We start from the raw sequence: 18,619 nt of genomic DNA, 5'->3' as shown, positions 1-18,619 counted from the left end.
AGAATATTGAGATGGATGTCAGATTGTTGTAGTAAGGTATATATGTGTTAATCGACCCTTCTATGAAAACTTTGTGAGGATGAGATCGCTTAGGAATCTCTTGAGGTATTGAAGTAAAACTCTTACGTTTTTCGATAATGATGAGTTCAGGAGACTATTGCATTGCTTTTATGCCCTAAGATAGTTTCAGTGGAACTAGTGAATCATTTATTGTGGTTTTCTTATAATTAAGGCTCAAGATATTACATAGATCATAAGTGGACAATTTTGGATGAATACGACAATGGATATGTGATCATTATCTATTTCAAAGTGATAATCGTATTACTTGGAGACGTTCGTAAACACGATGAATCCAAATTAAATGGAATAACGCATGTGTACTCAATATCATGTCGTTCTTGCTACTAAATTTGAGGATAGCTAAGTTATATTTAGGCAACAATTTTGGTTTGATTGAATTCAATGAAACAAAGCTTGCCATATAGTGATATTGATGACTTAGTATTATTTTTTGGATAACCAATGGAAAGAATAAGGGGAAGCTAGGTTTTAACTTATTTAAGCATAGTTCACATGCTGATCATATTGATTCTTTTGTCCAGAAAGTTTTTATGATCTATAATATCATGTATAAGAGTTGACAATCTCTCTCACATGATCATTATCTTGAGCACAGTCTTCTCAAGCTTTGACTCATCGAAGTTTTAAACGTTTTTGTGTTTTGGAAAGCTTCAAAGTGGAAAACACCTAAATGATTAATCCAAACATGCATAATGTTGTGCAGTCACTTCTTATATGCATTGTTTGACGAAGTGACAAGTACAAAACGGGACGTATATATATAGTCGCAATGGTTGTACTGCATGCATGTTGTTTTAATGGTTGTTAATATATTTGAATATCTTCCAGGCCAAATCATGTTTAATATATGTATCGTATCGGTATGATATTATACATGATTTATTTGACTGCCTATTAGATAATGAAGTTTAATATGGTGTTTTTTTAATATATTGGTCCAAGTGGGGGAAATATTTGAATTTTTGTATGGACTAATATAATCACAAACATAATTCCATATTCACAACCATGTTAGGTGTTTAAAGAGACAATATGAGTTGAGTATTTTGCTATGACTCTCAAAAGGAGTTAGATTTGATGATTTGTATCGTTTCATTCCAAATAGCCTTATATAGGTTGAGACTGAATAAGGATTTAATTTGCAGACCTTGTTTTTTGGCAATCGTAATCTCAAAGTTTAATTGTGAAAGAGAAGATTATCTCAATGGTTATTTTTCGAGAGTGCTAAGGTTCATATAATTGTCTCTTCTATCCACTATTGATGATAAGTAAATAAAGTTTTCCATGTTGGAGTTTCAAGTTTGGATTAGTCAAGGTTCAAAAGATTATTTAGGGAATAACTGGACTTATCCCTTGTTTTGCTTCCGTTGTTATTATTGTCGACCCTACAATCGGCCAGAATATGATAAGAAACTCCATATGTGAAGAAGCGAAGATATAGGATCGAAATAGTTTTACAGACCTACAATTACAAGCAGGAAATAAGGTTGACGACATATACCTCAAAATTGTTAATTGAGAGCCATTAGTAGTTCTTAATACTTATTTGGAGAGCTGATATGTTAATATCACGATTTCCAAGATATGATCAAACATTGAAGTTTAGGCTTAATCACATGATAATTGGGAGATTTTTCTTGATGGCAATTCTTGTTGAGAACAGACTATTTGAGGAACAAATTAAGGTTGATTAAAGCCTATAGCTAGTTACAATTATGATGGAATGAACTGTTCAAAATACATTATTATTGGATGGTAAGGTGCTGACTATTTGGAAATCAATATATAAGGATGTGAGAACTAAATTCTTATTTTAGAATTTCATTTGGCTCAATCAAGCCTTGAGAAGGCAATTGACAAGGACACCTGAATTCAATGGATTAAATTCATTTTGGAAAGGCATCAAGACAATGACTATTATTATTCTCAGAATGGACAATTCGAAACATTATCTCTAGTCAATATTATGTGAGAGATCAGTGGGAACAATGATATGTTTATATTATTGCATGGTATAGTACATTGCTCATAATTTATGATACTGATCTAATCTGGAGACAAGTAAAACTGTTATTTGATCGTCTCTGTTGGATGAAGAATTTTAGAGAAGCCTTGCATGGTCTAAGTATTTAGATTCTTCATGATGAGATCAACGGAAAGATGAATTATCTCATAGTTTATGTTGACTGACTTTTGATGTGAGTAATGTTTCAATTTCATTGAGAACTTTGGAATAGTCTAAAATGTGATGTATTGTGAAAGGCCTAAAGTCCTTGTGTATTGATGATGACAAGAGATCAATTTTGAGATTGTTTCGTACATGCTTATTGAAGGCAGCCTCGAGTTTACTAAAGTATACACATTCCCTATTGTGATATTTTTCATGGGCACATTGGATTGATACTTGAGTAGTCATCCTTATGGTATCAAGGATGTGTTTGCAATCGAAAAATCAACATTATGACACTCAATAGTTGGTTTTAGTGATATCGATTGGACAGGCTGCATGGATGACAAAATCCTTTTCTAAGAATTTATAATGGTATAGGAGCTATTTTGTGATTAAGTGTCTAATCAAATAAACACCTACAATTTCCTCTCTCATACACGCATGTATAATGGTAAGAGGAGTTATTTTGTAATTAGGTATTAGGTGGACACTTACAGCATCCTCATTCATAGATTTAGAGTGAGTGACGTGTCATGAGGACATGGTTTATACAGTACAGCTGTGATATTTTATTTTAGTGTCAAGAGTAGTTGACTTTATTGTGAATTTACTGAACTTATGTGATAAATGTCGCAGTCATATCTTTCTCTCAGAACTTGCGAAGTCTTGTTACTCCATTAATGATGATGGCGCTCCATTTGTAGTGAGAAAGTTGTGGAGTCCTTTATTTGCATCATAACATGAACTTATAGATAACATGTCAATAACTACACTGACAAGGCTTACCTAACCGTGTGTACCGAGAACATACTTCTTATGTGGATTGTTAGGTGCCAGAGATGTATTTAATTAATGGAAGTTATTGTTTTCATATATGATAGACATGTTAAGGATTGCTATTTATTGTTGAATATATGTATATTGTGGATCACTCTTTGGCATTATGAGTGCACACTCGTTTGGTAATGATATAATGATGCGAGCCAATGGCTTAGTCTAGATATCATGTTTGAGTGGATCCATAATGGGAGCTATCGCCATGCTTTGTGAATCTCCAATGTCTCGTTATGTATCATATTTGTATCATATCGATACGATATGATGCATAATTGGTTTTATAAACATTTTTTATTCTTGAGATTCTTATGTATAGACACTATTGTTCAATGAGCACTTGTTGGTGTAATTATGTAGTCCAAGTGGGAGAATGTTAGAATATTTTATATGGACTGACATAATTATACATTGCTCACGTAGTGTCGTGATTAGCATGTAAGGATAATATATAATCGGTATTGCATACTATTACCATCGGGCCATAATGGGATTGACATAATGTACTGACACGCTCGGGGCCCATGGACATGCTCTCAATGTCTTTAGGCCAGCCCATTGGGCCAAGACAACTAATCCTCTCATTGGGTATCTAGGCCCATTATGGTTTATAAAAAGGGTTACACCCTTTTATTAAGTGTGTATGGACAATGGGTGTTTTAGAGGAAAAATGAGAGAGTAGTGTTCATCTACACCCCAAGCACCCATTTGATCTTTGATGTGTAGGTGGGTTAATTGTGATGAGCATAATTATGGAGAGTGATGGTTCATAGACTTGATCACAAAGGTATGTAAAACTTCCTTTTTCATATTGGGTTTGATGCCTTAAATAAGATGATTTCATTGTGCAATATTGAGCATGAATATGTTTGATCAATTCATGATTATTGTTTGATGCTCAATTAATTTCAACATGGGCTTCTTAAGGTACTCTTTCTTTCTCTGCAGTTCAATGATTTTAGAGTTTTAGACCTAGTTTTGGTTCAAAAGTTGGTCCTTACTTTTTACATTTATATAGCTAAAGTCTAAGTGGTACAAGTTTCTATAAATAAATTTTGTATCACGTTGTATCATGTCATTCAATAGCCTTAGTTAGTTGAGTAAATCTCTAAGTTATGATAGCATACATATTTTTGTTTCATTCATTAGTATTTTCAACTTCTTAGACCTTTTTATTTAATTTTGAGATTTTATTGAGGTAGAAACTGACATATTCTCTTTATTCCCATTGAATATTATTATTATACATTCATAATGCTTATCACAGACTCGTGGTGATAGCTATACTTTAACTTTTTATGTTAATTAGATATCTTTATGTTACTTTTGCATTACCTGGGGCACTATAAGTTTGTTCTGATCATGCGTTCCACTTGGCAATTGTAACAGTTATTGCATTTGAATGGTTTGGCTTGAAAAACTTTGGAGCTCTGCACAAGTTTTTCTCTAGCAAAAATTTGCTAGTTCTGTATGTCCTTGGAATTGTCTTAAGAATGACTACTATTTTGTTAATTGTAGATCATTTTGATTTTATACAATAAATTGTGAATCGTATAATGAACATAATGAATTTGTGTTTTCAACCTAATTAGAGTGTCTTTAAATAAATTTGAATATGTACACCCTGAATATTCGCACACACTTTGGCGAGCTAGAACAAGGCCTAAATCGATATGCCACGTGTCAACCGTCCACCCGGAGCTGATTGTTACGGACCCCTAAACAATCAGCCCGAGCTGAGGGATCATTTAGCTGCTCCGTGTGTGGAGCCATTGTGTCGACATAATAGAAGCCACGAGCTGGCGCCACATTAAGCTCGTGGTGCATCAGAGGTCTGACACCCCCGAATCCTTATAAAGTCAACCACGCAATATAAACGTGTCTATACCAGACATCACGTGTCTATTCCATTCCTGAATTCTCGGGTGCACAGTATAAACGTGTGTGTTCAGACGTCCCACGCCTGATTTGGGCCATGCGGCCCAAATCCATCTTTACCTATTGATTAGACCACACTTCACTATAAGGTTTAGGAATTAATCATCGGTGTCACATAAATGACACGATGGATGAAGAGATCACGAAATGACCCCAATACCTACTCAGAGATCAATCTCCTATAAATACCGAAACCCTGGGTAGTGCAAGGGGTTGGCTTCTTCTTGTAAAGCAAATACTTTGTGAGAAATAGTAAGGAGATATTAATAATATCGACTGGTGGACTAGGGGGATTTTAACCTCCGAACCACCTAAAAAAGAAGTGACCATCTTTTCCTTGCAATTAATTTCCACATTCTAGATTACTATCATTTTCGTATTACGGTTTATCAATTAACACTAATCCATCCTATTTATTCGTATAATTATCTGTTGGTGAAAAACCGCGTCAACAATTTGGTGCTTTCATTGAGAGGGTTTAGATTAGTGCGGTCGCAAAAACTTGATTATGGTGGTTATTCGTTTGAGGCATGGTAACGAGGCAGATCAAAATGGTGGGCAGGAGGCTCATCATGCCGCCATATCCAACGAACCAAACCCAGAGGTCCAGCAGCGATCAGGAAAGCAGCTGATGGGCCATGGCGACACCGGAAGTTTGGTGCCCCTACCACCAAATTCGAACCCGGGTTTCCTGACGGCGATAGAAATGGAGAACATGCAGTTGAGGAGACATCTGTCCAAAGCGAATAAGCAAATCGAGGAAGTCTTGGCTCGACTACCCCCTCTTGCAACTGACGTTAATGTCGGAAAGAGGCAAAGCAGGACTCACAAGTCCCGCAGGGATAGTCGGTCCAGACCCAGTCGGTCGGTCAGAACCTCAACCCCGAGTTCTGTACCCATGTCGCACCATCACCAGGAAACTATGTTTGAGGAGTTTCCCAGAGCCAATCATCAAGTTAGTCGATCAGTCAGAACTTCAACTTCAAGTTCGGCCCCACCATCGAACACACCAAGAAGATTTCGTGGCAGCTCGCGGAGGAGGTCCGGGGAAAGCTCGCGCAGACAGCCTGCTCTGGCCAGCCCTCCCGTGCCGCGGTCAGACCGTAGGGCGTAGGAAACTGGAGGTGGTAGGGTAGAACGACCGCGAGGTAGCTTGATCCGACCAGACGGGACTAGAATCGCTTCACCAGTTAGGCATCCCCCTTCGCTAATAAGATACCCATCTCCTCCTTGTCCTGCTCAAGATATTCCGGCGCACGGGAGCAGCAGAAGGAATCCTCCTCCTACCGTTCCTACCCATCACCCGCGAGCGCGCGGAATTGTCTCGGATCCTCACCACTGGCAGCAGGCTATAAGCTTTTCCAATGGGAGCTATTGGACCGAGAGCCACCGAAGTGGCAGATCCAGTGGAGACCTGCGTAATCATCTAAGTTCGGCGTAAAGCCCGGGCTGCCTCGAGAGCCGACCTTTGAGATCACCTCAACTCGCAGAGGGGGGATACAACTAGAAATGAAAGTCATACTAGTCGAGGGGATGGTCCTTCTGAAATACGTGGCAATGGGAATATCCCACCAAACCAAGCTCAAGCTTGGAGGGATAATAACCCGCCTAACGTGTACAATGGAACGGGAGATGTTAAACAGCCCCCGAACAACCAGGGGATCAAGGATCAGACCCTTGAAAGGTTATCTCAGATGGAGGAGCTAATGAAGAAACTCTTTCAGAAAAAGGCAAAGATGAATATGACTCGGGACACGAGCTCGAGCTTTTTCCCCCAACATTGCAGCCACGGCATACCCGCCTGGTTTCTGGATGCCCCATCTAGCCAAATTCGATGGGGACGGGGACCCGTCGGATCACTTGGGGATGTTCAATACCCTGATGATGGCCCATAATATCAGCCCCGAGCTAAGATGCCTAATATTCCCTTCAACTTTGATCGGGCCAGCTAGGTAGTGGTTCAAGCAGTGTAAGAAATAGTCGATCAGGTCATGGAAGAATTTCTCTGCCGATTTCAAAAGGGCATTCCAAGCCTCTCAAGCAGCTCGCATCAGAGCGGACACCCTGGCGAACGTGAAACAATAGCCCAGGGAACCCTTAAAAGCTTATCTGAGCAGGTTCGCAAATGTTGCGGCCCGGGCTAGGGACGCGGACAATAGTTCCAAACTCATGGCAATGAGAACTGGAATCCTTGTTGGGAGCGAGCTGTGGAAAGAAATCCAGAGGAGAGGTGTCAGCACTGTGGATGAATTCTTGAATAAGGCCTAGGAATGGATAAACCTGGAAGAAGCGCGAGCATTGATCACGGGAACCAGCCAAATCCCTGACCAACCCGTTGGATCGGAAATGGACGTCGTGAAAATGACTCAAACCGTTGCCCAGAATAACCAAGGAGGTGGAGGCAAGAGAAAGGGGAACGATGAGGGCGGCCAGCACGGTCCAAAGAAGAACAAACCCGTGGAAAATTTCAAGCCAGTCTACGTGGTTTATACCGAACTCACAAACACTAGGGAGCACATTTTCCTAGCAAATTCAGCCCGCCTTCCCTGGGAAAAGCCAGAGCCCTTGAAAAATCAGAAAGCCAAGAGAGACCCTTCCAAATTTTGTTGATTCCACAATGACATCGGCCACAACACAGATGATTGTAGGCATTTAAAGGACGAGATCGAGACACTCATCAGAGCCGGACCTTTGGCTCAGTATGCGTGAAATCGAGTCCCTACCAGTCAGCAAGTTCTGGAGGCTCCCATAAACCAGCCCGGGGCCCGGGTGAATCAGGATACCCCTCCTCCCATAATAGGTGGAGAGATAACCACCATCTCCGGAGGCCCTCATCTGGCAGGCACGAGCAGAGGTGCCCAGAAGAGGTACGTCAATGAGCTGAGGTCTCATAACGGAATTGAGTTTATCCCAGAGCAGCATCTACCTAAACAGCAGCGATTGGAGAGGCAACCACTCAGTTTTACCGAAGAGGACGCTAGTCATGTCCAGCTCCCACATAACGATCCTCTAGTCATAACTGCCTAGCTCGCCAATCAGAGAGTTAGGAGGATGCTAGTTGATAATGGGAGTTCGGTGAACCTACTGTTCCGATCCACGCTAGAAAAAATGGGGTTATCTGTAGCTGAACTGAAGGCCACCTCCATAATGTTGTATGGGTTTTCTGGAGAAGGATCAACAGCGATAGGAACGATCAAGTTAGTAATAACCTTGGGAGAGGGACCCCAAACTGTCTCCAAACTCCTCGAGTTCGTGGTTATCGACTGTCCCACCGCGTACAACACAATTCTGGGTTGGCCTACGTTGTTGGCATTTGAAGCCATAACTTCTATCTGCCACCTCGCAGTCAAATTCCCCTCCTCCATAGGGGTATGTACGGTCTGAGGTGACCAGCTCGCTGCCAGGGAATGCTATAGCATTTCCATGAAGGGAAAATCAAAACCCGGGCAGCAGACGATGACCATTCAGGGCGGAAGTGAGGAATCTTAGGAAGTAAGATCTGATCTTGGGATAAAAAAACCTCAGAAAGTCGTTGGCGTAGGTACCACCTTGAGTGATGATATCGACCCAAGAATAGGTGAAGATAGATCCGAGCTCCAGGCCATCGAAGATCTCGAAGAGGTGAACATCAATCGTAGAGACCCTTCGAGGGTGGTTAGGCTCGCGAAAAACCTTAGTAATGAAAGAAAGGCGGAGCTGCTGGAATTTCTACAAGAAAATCTAGACATGTTCGCCTGGTCTCATGAAGACATGATAGGAATCAACCCAAGTGTTATCATGCATACCCTTAACTTGGACAAAAAGATGCCTGCGAAGTCCCAGAAGCAGAGTGTAACGACCCAAAATTACTAATAAGGCTTAAGGGCCTTGATTAGTGTACCGGGAGGGCATAATTGGAGTTTAAGAGAATTAATGGTAAGAAAGCGTCAATATGGGTATTGAATAAGTATGCGGGCCCTGTTTGGCTGGTAAGGCATAATGGTAATCTTGGCCCGTTAGGGCATAAATGTGAATGTGTATGATAATTGTTGAGAACACATTATTATGTGGATAGATGGATAAATATATGTGCGTGTACAGGTGTATGCGTTTGTAATTAGCGGCACGAGGCGATCCTAGGGAGCAGGTAGCGGGGAAAGTCACAACGAGGCTTAATAGTTGACTTTGGATAAGTCAGGGATATTATAGGTATCAGGTAATTATTTAGACTATCGGGATATGAAAATAAATATATGGAGATATATTTGAGGTTAGGAAGTCTAGGTGGGAATGTTGGGGAATTTTACCATTTTGCCCTCGGGGACGTTTCCGGCACCCCGAGGCTCGGGATTGACTTAACGGGATAAAGGATAGACTTAGTTAAAACAGAAGCTAGTGGAAAGAAATATTAGACCGACTCTTACTTTCTCTCCCTCCTCTCTCTCAAGAAAACTAAGAAAAACACAAGGAAAACAGAGGAAATTTGGAGGATTTAGGCTGGGATTTCAGAGGATTTCAGTGGGGATTTAAAAGCTTAGCTCAAGGATTATCCCGGGAACATTTAATCAAAGCCAAGGTGAGAATCAAACTGTGTTTTTGAGGTTAGAAACTCTGAGTTTTCTGAGTAGTAAGATAATTGTAATTTTGATGTTTAAGGTGGAATTGAAGCTAGAAACTTGGGAACTAGCTGGGGTTCTGCTTAGAAAAGAGGTTCAGCTGAAAAGGTAAACTTTAATTTATGATTTAGAAGTTTAAATCTGAGTTTTGAATGGTTGGTTATGGTGTTTGATGTTCTTGAGTTTCAGAGATTGAAACATGGATTGCAATGAGTTTTAGATTGGGTTTCCTGTTGAATCATGATGTTAAAGTTGTCTTAAAAGTGCTGGGAATGATTGATATGGAAATAGGGAGCTTTGGGATGGTTTTGGTTAAGGTTTGGAGGTTGAAAATGGTGGAAATTCTGGGTTCGACGGGAAGGGTCGCGGCTATGTTCTAGAGCGCTGCAGCCCTAGCTTGCAAGGGAGCCAAGAAGGCTCGGCCAAGGGCAAGCGCCGCGGTGCCCAAAGCAAGGGTCGTGGCGCGTGTCCCCTTCAAGTGTGGTGTTGGCTCTGTTTTGGAGAAGGGTCGCAGCTAAGCTTCAAGGGCCGCAGCCCTTGGTTGCACACATGAGTTTTTGAGGGTTTTAAGCACGGGAAGGTAGTCTAGTGTGCTCGGGATTGGTTTCACCACCGTGCTTGGTGGAATTCGGTTGCTTGGGAGTTAGTTTTATAACCAGAAACCTATATCTGAGTATTAATGGAATTCATTATCTTGGTTGTGACTAGGTGATAAGCTAGGGCTCGGGAATGGATCGTGCTCGGGGGTCGTCCTCTCTAATTAAAGCATTTGGATTTAAGGTAAGAAAACTGCACCTGTGTATGTGGATAGGACGGGACTAAGTGTTCCCTATATTTGAATGTATTGTTATGTGATTGTGATACACCATGTGAATATGTTGGGACTAAGCGTTCCCTATAATGGTATGAATGTCATAAGGTGGTATTATGCCACGGGGACATGTGGTAACGGCCTAAGGGTGTCGAAATCCACACTTGCGCACAGGGCGCGGCTCAAACACTGGTATCCGAGGACAGCTTATTATGCACTGAGCTCGGTTTAAGCGGACTGGAGTCAGTGGGTTAAACAGAGGGTGCGGCCTAAGTCGTCGGCCCTGGATATTATGTGGTATGAGTGTATTATGTGATTGATTGTGTCTTGAATCTGAATATATGTGCTGAATATCTGTTGTAGAATATTTTCTATGACTTAATGAGTATCTGGAGCTGGATTATTGGTTATTGACCAGTGTGTTGTCTTGAATGGACTTAATGGCTTGAAAGAACTGAGTAATGCTTTGTGGTTATTGGATTATACTCTGTGAACTGTTTAGCTGTTAATACTGTTATGATATGATATTATGTTCTCTTGCTGGGCTTTAGCTCACGGGTGCTACATGGTGCAGGTAAGGCAAGTTGGCCATGGGTTGGAGAGCTCTGGGGGCAAGGTGTACATTGTCAACTGCTCGGCCGCCACGGTCAAGGATTTGTACAGGAACGGGAACCTAAAACGTATATTTTTCCATTAGAGTGGCTTGGTCATTTATTTGTAATTAAGAGTTTTGAATTTACATTATTTAAACCCTAATTTGGGATCCCATGCAACAAACATCCGTTTTAGTAAAGTTTAACCGTTTATAAATAAAAATTCTTTTTAACCTAATCTTTTGTGTCATTAGATACACAGTTCCAACTAAATGACTTGATTAGCAAGTCTTGCACTATTTCAAACACACAGTGTAACGGTCTTGGTTATCCAGGGCGTTACACAGAGGCGCCTGGGCACTACCCGAGCTGAGGCCCTAGAAGAGGAAGTAGCTCGGCTTTTAAAATGCGGCTATATTCGCGAGACAAAATACCCGATCTGGGTCACCAATCCTATTTTGGTTCTGAAGCCCAATGGGAAGTGGTGGACCTGCATCGAATTTTCTGATATGAATAAAGCATGCCCCAAAAATTGCTTCCCCTTGCCGAGAATTGACTAATTGGTGGATGCCACTGCGGGGCACGAGCTCATGTCTTTCATGGATGCATACTCGGGTTATAACCAGATCGCTATGAATCCTGCGGACCAGAACATACTAGCATCATGACCCCAACCAACGTTTATTGTTACAAGGTCATGCCCTTCGGGCTAAAGAATGCGGGAGCTACTGGGTAGTTAGCCCTCGTCCTCCTCAAGGCCAGAGTCTGGCCCGCAGAAATTAACTTACACGCCAGTATCATCTCATTAGACACGAGTTGGCATTAGTCTTTCTCACTAGACCGAAGCCCCGCCAAAGTATCGTATTGACCCCCAAGGGTCACTGATTTGGCCGTCCTCGCAAAAATGGTTGCACGATGATGCTCAAGTCAGTACACATGAAAGAATGAAAAAGAAAAGTTTTTTTTTTTTAAACGCGGGATGGAAAGTTTATGAGGACGGTTGAAGTAATGGTACTCGCAGTTGCGAAATGCAGTCGACATGAAGAATTGGTCCTTGAAGCCGTTGGGATGGCTGGGAAGCTCGATGACCGCAGGAGAGTTCGGGATGCGGGTCAGGTAGTAGAACCCGTTGCCTCGTCCCCGTTGATCCGGGCTGGCTTTGAGGCAAAAAAAAATAGAGAATGTCCGCGGGAGTAGGGACTTCCCACTCGTGTCTCAAGAAGAGGTACCTCAGCCCCGCCAACAGGCGGTAAGAATTAGGAGGCAATTGAAAAGGGTCCACCTTCACATAATTAAGGAAGTCGGCGAAGTACTGGTCGGAGGGGAGGAAGGCCCCGACCTTGAGATGTTCTTCGCTCCAGGCCGCGAACTCCTCATCAAGAGGCGCGCAGCTCCTCTCACCCTCGAGGGGAGGGCGGGCTATAAGGGCGCCTATCCCAAACTCGATGTTATGGGACAGTAGTATCTTGTTGACCCTCCCTTGGGTCGTGAACTTCGAGACTATCCTCTCCACCTCGAAGAAAGCATCAGGTCCCACCTTGACCTTCTTCTCCACCATGGGACCAAACTGGGGGATGGGGGATTCAACCACGACCTCTTTTCCCCTCCTGGATTGCTGGGATGACGAGTTGGTCGCGTTTTTCTTGGGCCCCATCTGATCGCCTAGCGAACAAGAATTAGAAAAAGAAAACTTAGTGGGTGACCTAAAAGCTAAGAAAAGATAAGCAGCGTGAGAAGAAGTGACTTTCATACACAGGCTAAGATAATTCATCTCACAATGTGTGAAGCCACGCGCTACCAACGCCACGTGCCCACGTTTCCAACGGATCCCTGATCACCAGGGATCTTTGTGTCAGGAGGATCAGATTATTGCTTGCCTTGGAGGGGAAGTTTTGAGAGGAAAACCACCTAGGAAGCGTGACCCCTAAGCTACCTGATTGTACACCCTAAAAACCTCTCACCTTCCATATTCTGAATAGGCATTTCCTAAAGTTAACCAGAAATTACCTAGTTATGAATATCGCCTTCCTAGACATGTTTTTAAATATAATCAATATGCCTAGAATCGAAACCTATGCACCAAAAACAACCTATTGTTTACGACTGAGAAATAGCTTTGCCTAACAATGAAACGGGGAAATCGAAACATACAACAGACAGGGAACTTACAGTGTATTTTCCGAATGAAAGTTACAGGCAGCGTAGGAGTAAGAGTCCTGGTGGAATCCTTAAAGCTGGACTTCTGAAAGGCTCTTGTGGTGAGAATGTAAGGATTTCTGGGATTATGACCAGAAGAAGAAGAAGAGCTTCTGAAACTCAAAAGAGAGAATATAAGGAAAAAAATTCAAATGAAAAGTGACTAGTACTAAAGATTGCCAACCTTATATATACGTAAGAGGCATAAGGAAACGAGGACCGTCCGATCAAATTAATGCGAGATATGAGGATCATAACTCAAGAGACGAAACGACGGGAGAAAGGTGGCTAGGCCATTTAATGCAATTCTCAGAATCTGAACAGTCGCCAACCACGGCGTCCCACGTGTCTGATACCCATGTAGTGCGCAGGACATGAAGAGTCGAAAGGGAAGATTAAAAGCCCCACTGTGAAGATCAAAGATGACGTCATAGGTCACGAGCAGGGGCTTGGGGGGAAAATGTACGCCCTGAATATCCGCACACACTTTGGCGAGCTAGAACAGGGCCTAAATCGATCTGCCACGTGTCAACCGTCCACCCAGAGCTGATTGTTACGGACCCCTAAACAATCAGCCTGAGCAGAGGGATCATTTAGCTGCTCCGTGCATGGAGCCATTGTGTCGACATAATAAAAGCCAAGAGTTGGCACCATATTAAGCTCATGGTGCATCAGAGGTCTGACACCCCCGAATCCTTATAAAGTTAACCATGCAATATAAACGTGCATATACCAGACATCACGTGTCTGTTCCATTCCTGAATTCTTGGGTGCACAGTATAAATGTGCGTGTTCAGACGTCCCACGCCTGATTTGGGCCATGCGGCCCAAATCCATCTTTACCTATTGATTAGACCACACTTCACTATAAGGTTTAGGAATTAATCATCGGTGTCACATAAATGACATGATGGATGAAGAGATCACGGGATGACCCCAGTACCTACTCAGAGATCAATCTCCTATAAATACCGAAACCCTGGGTAGTGCAAGGGGTTGGCTTCTTCTTGTAAAGCAAATACTTTGTGAGAAATAGTAAGGAGATATCAATAATATCGACTGGTGGACTAGGGGGATTTTAACCTCCAAACCACCTAAAAAAGAAATGACCATCTTTTCCTTGCAATTAATTTACACATTCTAGATTACTATCATTTTTGTATTATGGTTTATCAATCAGCACTAATCCATCCTATTTATTCGTATAATTATCTGTTGGCGAAAAACCGCGTCAACAGTATCATTTGAAGTGCATTAATATAAGTATAATAGGAAATAAGTGATATGCAAACTAACAATTTAATTAAAAAAATATTTTTTTAATTTAAAATATTACTTTTAAGGGAACTTAATCCGTGTCCTAAAAAGTTTCTATTAGGACGCTTGTTGCATGTCCTAATAACATTGGACTCCTGCTTGTTGATAATTTTTAAAGACGCTAACTACGCACCCTAAAAATATTATTTTAGGGCTTGCAACGCACGCCCTAAAAAACTTCACTTTTAAGGCTCTGTCATATAGGGCGCGCAATGCAAGCCCTAAAAATCCTATTTGTAGTACTGAAACTTGCAAATAATGTGTTCCAAACAAAGTTAATTGTGTTTGATTTTCCAACCATATTATTGGCTTCTCTGACTACCCACTTTGTGTAGTAATCAGTGGCTAGCAGCACATATCGTTTCCCTCCAGCAACTCTTGGTAATTCTCTCACTACGTTCTTCCCCCATTTGGCAAATGGCCATGGTGCAACCACAGAGTGTAAAGGTTGTGCGGGTTGGTGTTTTAATGGAGCATGCCTTTGGCACTTGTCGCACATTTTTGCATAGTGCCATGCTTCTGTCATCATATAAGGCCAATAGTATCCCGAAGTTAAGGCTTTATGCTATAAACTTCTTCCTCTTGAATGATTGTCACGCATCCCTTCGTGAATCTCTTTGATTAACTTCTTAGCTTCACTTGGTTCAAGCATCTTAAATAGGGCCCATTGAATGATCACAGATACGGTTGTTCATTAATTATCACATATCTAGTTTCCTTGGCTCGCAAGCTCATTGCCTCATCCTTATTATCAGGTTTTATCCCTTCTTTAAAATAGCGCAAAATTGGATCCATCCAACATCCGTCGTTCTGTGAAATTTGAAGCACATTCGACATTCCTTGGGTGCTGACATATTGAGCGCTTGCCTAATGAAGCCTTATTGGCTAGTTTTTCCGCTATGTGATTCATCTCCCATGGTACTTGACTGAGATTGGATTGTAGATACTTTGCACATAGTTCTTTCACCGTGCTTAAGTACATCCTCATTCTAGGCTCCTTCGTGTCGAAGTTGCCACTAACTTTGTAACGACCCAAATTTACTAATAAGGCTTAAGGGCCTTGATTAGTGTGCCGGGAGGGCAAGATGGGAATTTTGTGTGGTTATTATGATTAAGATGTATGATTATGATTTTAAGCATGTTATATGACTATGTGGATTATATTATGTGATAATTATGATATGTGAATCGTACTGTGTGGGTGCTGTGATACAAACGTGATGCACGTGCCAAAACGGTTCTAGGAAACTAGATAATGGTAACTGGTGATTTGGTAACCTGCGTAATTGTTGGTAACTATAGAGAGTAACAGGTTTTATTGGGAAAGTGGTAGAATTGCAAAGTTAGGGAAAGGACAAATAAGCCCTTGAGGTCTAGTTAGTAAGTGATATTAATGGAGGGTTAAAATGGTATTTTGGCAGTTAGTAGAAGAGTTTGAGCTGAAGGAATAACATTTACGTATAACACTTTGGGAGTTGGTTTATGCTGAATATTGGAGACCTAGAAATATAACAGAAGAAAGAAGGAAAAGAGAAGCTGAACTCTAGCTCTTGGAAGGAGAATCAAGGGGGTGATTGAGGTTATCAACCAAGCTTAGGCCAAGAAAACTCAGAGGTAAGGATTTGGCTATAATATGTTTAAGTTTCAAGTCTGAATTTTTAGAGATGAATATGAATTGAAGCAAGTTGGTGGCTGGTTTTGCATGAATTTAGAGTTGGAGTAATCAAAAGGAGAAGGTGATTTGAAGCTAGAGTTGGGGAGAATCCAAGCTGAGTACTTGACTGAGGTAAGAGTGTATCATGTTTAAATTTTCGTAGCTGTTATGGTTTAAGAATCTAAAGGGGCTGGTTTACACATTTCTCAAGCTTTGGTTCAATGGTTTAAATCTGAATTTAGGTGTGAATTCTGTGGGTAAATGTGTAGTTGAGTTGGGTTATAGTGATTAAAAGTTGTTGGTTGGTCTATGTGGGGTTTCAAACAGGTTTTGGGGCTTGGGTATGAAGTTGGGGTGATTTGGAGTGAGTTAGGCTCGGGAAAAACGCGAAGGAAAACCCAGAAATCTGGGTCTGCGATGGTGTGCCGCGGCACAGCTTTTGCTTGTCGTGGCCTAGGGGTCTCTGGTGTTGGGTGCCGCGGCACAAGGAAAGTGGTGCCGCGGCACAAGGCAAATTTCAGGGTGTTACATTTTGCAATTTTTGGCCTTTGCTCCGGGGGTTCGGGGGATGTCTCCGGGGTGTTGTTCTAAGGTTTTGGGGGTTCCGAGAGTGTGGGTTAGGTACCGGGAAGGTAGTCTTGGATTGGTTAATGACAAAGAATATTATATTTGTGTTGTGATTAGGACTTTGAAGAGGCTCGGGGTAGAGGACCGTGCTTGTGGCTACGTGGCATCGGAAACCAGTGAATTGAAAGGTAAGAAAAGTGCACCCGAATGTATGGTTGTGAATGGGACTAACTGCTCCCAAGAGTTGTATTGTGTCATCGTTGGTATTATGCCAAGGGACACGTTTAAACGGTCTAAGAGTACCGTTCATGATTTTAGCGCACGGGGCGCGAATTGGCCACTGGGAGCCAGAAACAATAGGATAACAGAGGGAGCAGCCTGTGAGCGCTAGCCCTGGTTATCGTCTGTGCATTGTGTATGATGAGTTGAGATGCTTAGTATGTGGTATACTTGAATGATGATATACTTGAATTTATGAGATGCTATATGAGTAATTGCCTTGATTGCTAGTTGTTCATGCTCTATTATTGCTGTGTTTTCTTGCTGGGCCTTGGCTCACGGGTGCTTCGTGGTGCAGGTAAGGGCAAGGGCAAGCTGGACCAGGCCTGAGGTGGAGAGCTCCGAGGTGTAATGTACATAGCCAGCCGTTCGATCACCATGGTCGAGGAGCGTGTCAGGACAGAGATTACCTAATTGCTCATTTTGCCTTAGTATGGCCAGTCAATGTATCTAAACTTTGTAAATTTTGTAAATGGCTTTTACACTGTCAATTTTGGGATCCCTTGTACATTAACAATGTTTAGTTATGAGAACAGCACTTTTGAGACCAAAACGCTTTTAACCCTAGTACCTTTACTGTTTCAGTAACACGTTTTTACTTTAATGACTTGGTTAGCAAGTCTGGCACTTTATAAACACACAGTGTAACGGTCTTGGCTATCCAGGGCGTTACAAACTTGCTCAGTCACTAACTTTGAGTATGCTCTAATTTGCAATTGCTTTATTCCCAAGCTACTTGCCATCTCCAAATCGTAAATTAGAGCCTCATATTCTACTTCATTTTTGGTGACTTTCTCTTGTAACTGCAAAGCTTCTTTGATCCTTAACCCTGATGGCAATTCCAACACTTTCTCGATACCAGTAAAATTTGAGTTTACCGAGCCATCCATGCTCATTTCACACATTGAATCCTCCTCTGTGAGTTTCACCTTATGCTCTAGTTTATCCTCGAATGAATTGATGTCGACAAGGAAGCCTGCTAAGACTAGTCCTTTTTTTACTTTTGTGGGGAAAATCGAGCGTCATAAACAGAAAGGTCGATTGCCCATTTGGACATTTGTCCAAACAAATTGGGCTTAGACAATATATGTTTGAGCAGGAACTCAGTTAGCACTATTACCGCGTGAGTTTCAAAATATTTCCTTAACTACTTCTTCGTTGTCATTAGAGCCAAAACTAACTTTTTCATTACACTGTAATGGGTTTTCGCATCTAACAACACCTTGCTCACATAAAATATTTTCTTTATTTTCCATTAACCTCTTTGAACAATACTGAGCTTATGGCTATTGCTGAGACTGCCAAATACATATACAGCTCTTCATCCTATTCCAAGTCGCTCAATACTAGTGGTGAGCTCAGATACTTTTTTAATTCTTCAAACGCTTTGTGTTGTGCTTCTCCCCATAACGATTGTGAATTATTTTTGATGTATTGGAAGAAAGGTTCACATCGATCTGACATCCGTGAAATAAACCTAGTGAAATGTCGTGATTTTCCCTGTAATTTTTTGCACTTCTCTCATAGTATGAGGTTGTGTGAGGCTCAATAATTTATAATAGAGTTGCTACCTGAGTGAGG

The sequence above is a fragment of the Humulus lupulus genome, chromosome 3, assembly GCF_963169125.1.
Source record: "Humulus lupulus chromosome 3, drHumLupu1.1, whole genome shotgun sequence".
Lineage (NCBI taxonomy): Eukaryota > Viridiplantae > Streptophyta > Magnoliopsida > Rosales > Cannabaceae > Humulus > Humulus lupulus.
The sequence above is the reverse complement of the archived record's forward strand: the minus strand, read 5'-3'. Positions refer to the sequence as shown.